This window comes from Drosophila montana, unplaced genomic scaffold (assembly GCF_035044405.1).
Source record: "Drosophila montana isolate Dmon_TW-CO22-7 unplaced genomic scaffold, ASM3504440v1 contig_402_1, whole genome shotgun sequence".
Taxonomy (NCBI): Eukaryota; Metazoa; Arthropoda; class Insecta; order Diptera; family Drosophilidae; genus Drosophila; species Drosophila montana.
Window position 1 is genome coordinate 192,948 of NW_026998739.1, and position 9,413 is coordinate 202,360.

A 9,413-nucleotide genomic window follows, 5' to 3' on the forward strand; every position below is an offset into this window, starting at 1 on the left:
CTCCAGTTTTTTGTGGCAGCTCATAAATTAAGAGAAGTAACTACGATTGTCTCCTGTGATCCACGGTTTGCGGTTGGCCACCAAAACCTTTGTAAATTTGGCCAGCTTAATAAACTTGCTAAGCCATAAATCGCTCAATATGCAAAAATCCATTGTTCGTGGCTACTTTTCAACTTGGCTAAGGCTTTGACAAGCCACAAAAATTGCACTCTCAGCCACAAGCAGTCAACCAAGAGTCTAATTAGGCCAAATTAATTGCCTGCGCTTTTGACACTTTCAAAGACTGTTGCCCCGCCACCGCCCCCGTCTCCGCACTCGCCACCCCAATGTCAACAAAACAACCATGCCAAGTACAACACTCAAAAGTCTATTTGCTGGCATCCCCTCCCCTCCAGCTCCAGCAAGAGTAATGTTCGCAATTTGTTGGCCGCCATCGTCGTCGTCTTATTAACCCGCAACAGGAATCGGAGACACGCCGCAGCCGACTTGGCAAAAAGTTGCGGCAACTTTTTGGCCGACTCGAGAATGTCCAACGGGCATATAAATTAGCCAAGCTGGAAGCCAAGACACTAGCTACCAGCTGCTCCCTTACACCATCTCCCCCATCCCTCTACACCCCCTGCCCCGTGTGTTCTTCTGTCTGTCTCGTCCAAGTGCCAAAGTTTTGGCATCAAAAAATGTTTTCAAATTAAGCTAATTTATATTATATAAACACACTAAAGACGCTTAATGAGCGGCCCTTTGAGGCTGTGGGCGTGGCCACATAAGTTGTAAGCTACACATATACCCTGTAATTTATACGAAATGGGTGCCGTGAGAGTTGCAATAGTTTATATCACAATCAATAAACATGTATTAGCTGGTTGGTAAGCTAATCGGGATTATAATTTGGATAAGTTGATAAATTATGAAATCGAAAATCTTTGGAACTATCATAATTATTCTAAATATTTTAGACTTGATGCTGAGTAATTTTATAACTATAATAACATAGCTTTGGCTAATTCGAACCAGTTCGATAATAAGCGAAGTTATCGATAGGCGAATAAAAAAAAGTATATTGTTAATATAATAAATAAAAATAACTTTAATTTAGCGTTAGGTCAAGTTTAGTGAAAACATCTTCTGTAATACAAATTAGTCTATAGACAACACGAACTTAACATCTGAACGATATTTCGGGCTGTTAAAGATTCCACATGTATGTGTAAAGTTATGATTTTCGCTCTCCCATAAGAAATTTTGGTACTACTTTTAATGCTGTACCCCTTTGATTTGTCTAGAAGATGCCAAGAGCTGAATGTAAGTCCACCTTTAAGCCCTTTGAAAACGGCCAAAGTTGTGCAACAACAACAACAGCAACAACAACGACGACAACAACTTGTTGTTGCTTTTTTTGTTTTGCTTCACAGCTCGCTGGCGAAATTAACGTGACTTGCATGTTGCCCCAAAAGTATGCAACGCGGCTCTAAAGTGTCGCCATCAGCAACCAACCCGCCACCATCCCGCGTGCTTACGCCACGCACCCTTTATCCACGTGCTGTGAACAACTTTTTCTGCCTTTGGTCCAAAAAAAAAAAGGCAACAACTACACCAACAACAACAACAACAACAAGAAAAGTGCAACTGTGGAAACGTGTCACAAACTTTATGCGCCCGCCACGCGTCACGCACGCGATTTTCGCTTAGTTGTTTGTCACTTTGCTCGCGGAGGGGTCCAGAAGGGGGCGGCAAACAGAGCATAGGGATATATGCCAGAGCACTCCTGGCACGGTGTCGCGGGCACCGGTTGTTGTCGCTGCCCGGGCAAGAAAAATGGCTCTGCAAATTAAGTGAGTTGGCATTGCCAGCAGCATGGCATAAATTAAGGCAACGTTAGCTCAGAGCCGCGATTTCGAGAGCTACGAATATATAAAACAGCTGATGGCAACTGGCAACTTGAGGGAGATTTTTGGGAATGCAAAAGTGCAGAATGCAAGTACAATACAGTTTTCATTAATCGAACAATTAGCTAAACACAAGATCCTGAAATAAACAAGGCAACAACAAAAATGCAAATTTTGTTGTTGTTGTTGCCTAAAATAATAACCTATATACCCCAATCAAATGAGAGTCTGTGCGACGGTTGTGAAAATATAATGATTATTAACTATGAAAATCTGATTTTTGTTTAAATTGATAAGTATATGAAGTGAACAAATACATCTGAAATGCTCCTTATATTAAAGATTGGATGTGAGAATAAATAAATATATAAGTAATCAGAATAGCAGCAACTTCATAGACCAATTAGGCCCAAAGTGGCTGATGTTTCTCCTTATTCAAATTTTTATTAGGAAGTTAAAATTGCAATAAAGACCCAGAAGCTATGAGGGCAGAGTATAAAAACAATCTTTAAAATAAAAATAAAATTGATCAAGGTAAGCCCAGTTAAATTCTAATTGATTAAATCTGATGTGTTTATCTTATCATGAGAGGGAAAACATTAAAAGAAATTTAAATCAATTAAAAATATGTTTACACAGAAAATCCAATTTGAAATTAAGCTTGAAAATTTATTTAAATTTCAGCTTTAAATCTGTATGTATCATGTAGAAGACAGATTATGTTTTCGGACACAAATTAATCAATGTGCAATTAATTGGAATTTAATGGGATCCTTAAAGTATTTATATTTAGGGACAATGCAATGCTGAAATGCTGCACAAAAGCGAATAGTCTGAGCTTAATACAAATCGTTTGTTCAGCCATTCAATTCATTTGCAGATGATCTGCAGAGACTGTCGCCACAGTCGGAGCTGCCACTTGGAAACCACTCGAGTTTATAATAATTTACAACATGTTGCAGCAGTAACCGCACAAACACGCACACAACACACAGCACACAGCACATGATGAGGCAGTCAACAATGAAACTGACACGAGCGTGTGTGTGTGTGTGTGTGTGTGTGTGTGAGAGAGTGTCATGTGGCAAGTGCTCGGCTGTGGCTGCTGTGACTGTTGTTGCCACATGTCAGCTCTCATAAAACATAAAATCACTTTGGTCTGCAGGTGCAGCTGCTCGAGAACTTCAGGTTACGCATGTTGCCACCTGAATGTGGCAAAGATGAAGTGTGCGTGTGTGTGTGTGTGAGTGAGTGTTTGTGAGTGTGGCATTGTCTTCAAGAAATATCAAGCAGCACTTTAGCCTGACCATTCGTAGCCTAAACTAACGATACCCCTGCCCTGCATCTGCAACAACTTGTAGGCAGACCGCAAAATATTTTGTTTTTGACATGGATGACAAATATTTCGAGTATCTTTTGCCTGAGAGTTAATTGAAATTCGCTTTTGTATCAAGAGATAAATGGATTATGAGTGTGTAGTTACGAAACTTTTCAATAAATACTTTTACACTCAAATATTTGAAATGTACTTCAAATCAATGCAGCCAGCATTCCCAACTTAAATCTTACAATGACTTTTGGCCTTTGATTAGGGATCACAATGAAATGCAGTTGGGATAAATTCTTAAGCATGTTGTAATAAGCTGAAGTTGACATATGCACTCCAATATTGTTTGCATAATCTTGCCCTATTCAGCCCTCACAGCCCATTTATTAGGCTTGCTTGAATACAACTGTATATAATTATATGTGCTGAACTAATAACAATTAAACTGTTGCAAATCAATTTTGATGCAAATTGCGGTGTTTTCTTTTTCAGAATCGTTTTTCCAATTTGTTCGTTTGCGTCTTCTTGAAAAGCAAAGCGGATAGTAAGTAAAATTCCAAAAGTTATAATTATATAAATTATCTTAAATATATATTCACTTGCCCCTATTGTGGATTGGCTGATTGTTGGCTCTATGATTCTAGTATAGAAAAAACAAATTTATTGTAGGCAATTAATTACACAATCATAATTTAGTAAAATCCGATATACAGAAAAAAGATGTATAAAATTTGGTAAGTGCGCATAAGAAGGTAATTCTTACTCTAATATGCATTTTAATGTTTCTTTTTTCTTTTCCGAGAAATTACTTGAGTTTATCTTTTTGGTAGTTTCTGCCTTCATTCGCGCTTAAAGAGATCACAATGCAACTCCTCGGCTGTCATTTGTTTCTCCATATATATCTATTCACGACAATGTGCCTACTTTTAACTACCGCAAGACTTGGTAAGTTTAAAGAACAAGAATATTACAAAATAATTGTATTACAATTATCATAAAATTATTATTTTTTGCTTAAGCCTGCGCTTCTGCCGGGTATTGTGTGAAAAAGGATGGATTTTGTAGCGGTACGAAGTTTCATTCAGCCGACTGCAGAGGCACGCAATTGGTCTGTTGCCAACGAAAATCGAATAGTTCTGTGCCGGAATAAATATCTAAACTTATTTAAAGCCCATCAATGCGTTAGCTTAAAAGTAACCAGCAATCATCTAATATAAAACATTAATGTAGCATTGTTTATGTCATTGGTTAAGCTATATTATAGCTGATGCTTATCAATTTGCATAGTTAAAAGCAAATATGCATTATTTTAATCCAAGTTCGTCATTTATTTCTTTACGATGATGTTCCAAGTTTCCAGTGTGAGCAGTAAAATTCATATCAATTGCTCAAAATGATTTACATTTAAGTTTTCTTAAATGTAAATTAACTTTAGATTTCTATATTGGATATGAGCTTAGAAAACCCGAGTGTCCATTCGGGTCATGGGGTCAACCTCCATTAATCCATTACATGAGGAACCTTTCGACCACAAATAAGTGCTGTTATAATTGGGATACATCAACATATGCTTATAAACATATGTGTGTCTATAATTACTATATATATTTCATTTAATTTTACGGCTATCCAAAGCGCAAATATATCACAGGTTTATTTTAACTTTTGGAGTTATTTTAAGATATTTACTTAATTTATAAGCTAACTGTGCGTAACTTCACTTTTAGCTTTAATTTTATTTTAATCATTATTATCAACAATTGTTAATGGTATTCAATTTATTTTGATTATAATTATAATTAAATCATAATTATTTATATCATTATAATCGTTATCGCTGTTATCGCACTAGATTCATTTGAAACTTCTAATTAAATAAAGGTATCGCCATAAAATCTCAGAATTTGCATTAAAAATCTCGCAGAAAATTCCTGAAAGCCATCAAGCCAAGCCGTGACAGACGAAAAACAAGTGATCAGCATAACGGCGACCCGCGACGAGGCAGCCAAGTGTAAGGGCGAGATGCAAGGACCGAGTGCCAGACAATGCACCATCAGACACGCAAGCCCGAGCTTAGCTCAGTTTGGGGCAGCTCATTACCTAGCCGCTTCAGTGTGGCCCAGGCCCCAAATGTTGCAGCAGCCACTTCAGTGTAAATCATTACAATAATTCAAATAAAGCGCCGCCAGGACGCGATGAAGGACGAAGATACCGAGTGGCAGCGTGAGCAAAGTAAACGGTGAAAATTTGCTCAGCCAGACACGGTATAAAATGGGATGGCAGGGATAGAGTCAGGCAAGACAGCAGACAGCAGACAGCTGGAACGGCGCCCACTTGAGACTGAGAGAAGGAACGAGCGCCAAAAGCATTTAAGCAGAAAATGTTGCAAGAAAAAGGAACAGCGAAAAGAACATGCCATGATTTAGGATTGCTTAAACGTTTATGCAGTTTGCACATTTAATGTCTTGGACTTGCAACAAAACTCTTGCACGCCTTTAAGAGGCGGGCAAAAATATTTATATTCTCAATATTTCGACTGTCTGCTATCAAAAGATCTAATCTTGCAGACTGTTTGGAAGATTGCATCTGAAAAAGTTGCAGCCAAAAAGCTGCGTTACATTATGTTCAGTTTCAGCTGTTTTTCATTTCGCAACTTTTTCGTTTGCCGCAGAACAAATCAGCTGCGTGCTGGTCAAATATGTAAAAAAGCATCAACTTGCTGCACAAATAAAATCATATTTAAAACTTTCTGGCCATAACAAAAAGGCAGCGGCAAGAAGTAGCATCAGCAGCAGCAGCAGCAGCAACAGAAACTAGCTGCTAGCTGCATTTTCCAAACAAAAACTTTCGTGTTAAAAAACAGAAAAGTGTGCTCGGCAACAAGCGAAACAAGCCAAATGAAATGCCCAACAAACTGAACTTTTAAATTGGTAATTGTAAATATTTATCAACATTTATAAACTACAACCGCAAACTACAAGTAAGATGAGATTTTTTTAAGTTTAGAAAGTTTTTTTTTAGCTTTTTACTGTGTGAAATATTTGACAGCACTTTAAGTGTGGCACAACACATATTAATAAGGCACGCAATTAGGCACAGAACATCATAAATAAATGTAATTAGTAAGTATGCATATATGATGCAAGGATCCCCATATAGTATTCTCAGGTTTTTACAGTTTACAAATAATGCCAGAAGGCATAGTAAAAATATTTTAAAAAAAACTGCATAAATTAGAGCAAACATCGCGAAAATGTTTAACATATGTAATTTGACAGTCAGTACAACAAGAATATAAAATTAAAATAAGAAAAATGAGTGCGGCTCACATTAATGCAATTTAACAGGGCGTATGCATAATATTTAGCTAAGCCAGAGCCAAACCGGGCAGCGGCCCAGTGCAGAACTTAATTAAAAATGTGTGCGCATAATTATAACTATATTTAGCAAGCTGCATTTTTACTCATCCACACACACACACACATACAGACACGAGCGCGCGCTCGTATGCATATGTGCATTAATTTCGTATGCAGCTGCATACAAAGGCACCGCGCAAAAAAGTATGCTACAGTTTTTGTAAGCGGCATTTTGGTGCCGCCGCTGATGATCCAGCGCCAGGTTTTGTCAACACTGCGTCCTCCTCGTTGCTTTGGCCTGATGAGCGGCAGCAGTTACCGTAAATTATTTTATTTATACCGTTAGTCAGCGGCGTGCAGGAAGGCGGGCCGCATCAGCAACGCCAACAGCCAGCCGCATCCCCCGAGCTGTCTATGTGCTTGACTTAATAAAATAAATTTAGAAGCTGCCTGTCTGCCACATTCCCCTTGGCCGCCCGCTCACATCACGCCTCAGTTGGGCGCGCTGGCAAAATGGCGAAATGTGCATATTGTGTGTGTGTGAGTGAGTGTGTGTGTGTGTGTGTGTGTGCGAGCTTGTCGTTTATTATTTATGCATGCTGTGCAACATTTTCGCCCAGCAGCTGCACAACAAACGCGAAATCGTTGCACGGCTGCTTGCCACAGAGATTTTTTCTGTTGTTGTTGTTGTTCAGCGCACATTTGCACAGTGGTAGGAAATTTGCGATTGCGTGCAAAACATAAACCAAATATTTTTTTATATATTTCTACAACAAATATTTCAATTAAAGTTTAATAATACTTTTTCTCCAGTCTAATTTCAGTACAGTTTTGTTAGAAATAACAGTTTAGCAAAGTCAATTTAGGCCTTTCCTCAAGAAAATAGAAACTTTTTTTATTTAAAATCTAATTTTTTATAGTCTCATATGAGCTTAAGTAGGCAATTTTTATATATTACGTGTAGCTTATCAAAAGCGATATTTTATCGCATTTTCAATGGGAAGAGCAAAGCAATTTTTAGGCATATAACAAGGAGTGTTTTTTTGGGTGAAAAGTTTTATTTACACGTTTAAAATAGTTAGCTAACCAAAGCTGCTATTTACTGTTTTTATATTTATGCACAGGACGTTAAAAAAGTGATACCAATTTTTTTCATTTTGTAATGTTCAATTAATGCCCAATTAAATCTCTTTTATTGTATCGAAATACGAAGACCCTGATAATGGAGATTACCCTTTAAAATACTTGAAGGGTAGATATAATTTACAATTGCAAAAAAATACCCTTCTTTGGCAATTTATCAGTTTGTCAACAATTTTATAGCTGCATTTAAAATATATTGCAGGCATTTAACCACAGAGAAAACCATAAAAAACTAAATTCACGCATAACGAAATAATTGAATTTTCAACTAATTTGCAAACTGCAAACAGACCGATGCGAATTCCAAAAATTGCCAAGCATTTTTGTATTTTTAAATTTTATTTTGGCGGCCTCTGATTCGTTATGTTTGTGTTTGTTATTGTTCTGGGTTTGTTGTCATTTCGCATATCGAAATGTTTCGCATTGTTATTCTGATTTTCATTACCTATATAAAATGCACACTGAAGGCAAGAGTGTAGACAACAAAAGGCGTATGCCTGCAAATTTTATGAAATATTTTTTGCAATCGGTATATGTAAAAAAGATGAATTACCCTTGTAAGCGTTTAAGACATGTGAGAAAATAAGCAAGGCTCCTAATCGCCAAGTTCTGTGGAGATACTTTCGTAAATTAAAAATATTCCATCTAAAAACTTGACCGAAATTATATGTGAGGAGCATGGCAGAACTTATAAAGCCTTGGCTTGGTCAAAGATAAAAACTTAAAACGTATAAGAACCCAATTTTCCGCCAGATAGATGGATGTTGGAACAATGAGTTTGTTGAAATAATGAGTGAAATTTGGTCTCACAACACTGTGTTGTAAATTATAATTTAACAACACTGAAATACACACAAACACTTATTCATACAAAAGTTACAGTGACCAAGTAGGTTTTAGTTATTTTGACACGTTCAGTCTCACTCTCAATAATTAAAATAATAAATATTTAAACGAACATATAAATAAAACCAAGTGTTATTATTTAATTGTGGGCGATTCTCAACGATAGTTTTGACAATTTATGCAGATCATTTTATACTCTCTAAAAAAATAGAATACAGGTATAAGAATTTAATAAAATTATATGTGGGTTAACAAAATGTTTTGGTTAAAAAAGTTGCCGTAAATCGCATGTTAAACGAGGCGTATGCGCAATATTTTAAGTGCGCTTAACTCGTGCTCATTTTAAAGCCAGCAAAATTTTAAATATTTGAAAAACGTGCGATGCCAATGAATATTAATTTGTTTAATTAAAACTTAATTAATGGCATTAAGTTATTATATACAAAAAAATAAATAAATATAGTTCAAAAGTATTTTATATTGCAGACTAACAATTTTTTTTAAGCAGGCAGCTTTAAAATAAATAGTGTGAAAGAGCAAGCAATGAAATATTTGCTAGTCAAATATTTAAAATAAATATAGCTTGAAGAAGTAATATAGGAAGCTCAAAACTCGCTTTTCTACATGCAATTACATAGCATAAACATATAAGCATATTATCTATGTATATATTAACTAAAGCTTGAGTTTTAATCAACTATTATTAATTACCAAAATTAATTATGTCATGTTAATGCAATGCTAGATCCTCTGATTTGAACCGGCATCCTTCACATTTTTAAAGGAATTTATTAATTATTACTTTGATGGGATGTACGAACTTTTTTTATTAGTAAGTAGATTCGAGCATGA

The 9,413-nt window shown here is 36.2% G+C and overlaps 1 long non-coding RNA gene across 5 annotated transcripts; it reads left to right on the forward strand.

Moving 5' to 3' along the window:
- Positions 1 to 3,923: 3,923 nt before the first annotated feature.
- On the forward strand, positions 3,924 to 4,693 carry LOC135439233 (uncharacterized). Of its 5 annotated transcripts, none has more exons than XR_010438009.1 (4): positions 3,927 to 3,947; positions 4,016 to 4,158; positions 4,233 to 4,574; positions 4,649 to 4,687. It is a non-coding gene; the product is annotated as an uncharacterized LOC135439233 (long non-coding RNA). The 5 variants fall into 5 exon arrangements; XR_010438010.1 differs by lacking the exon at positions 4,649 to 4,687 and adding an exon at positions 4,623 to 4,637; XR_010438011.1 differs by having other exon boundaries at positions 3,924 to 3,947; positions 4,044 to 4,158; positions 4,233 to 4,693.
- Positions 4,694 to 9,413: the final 4,720 nt, after the last annotated feature.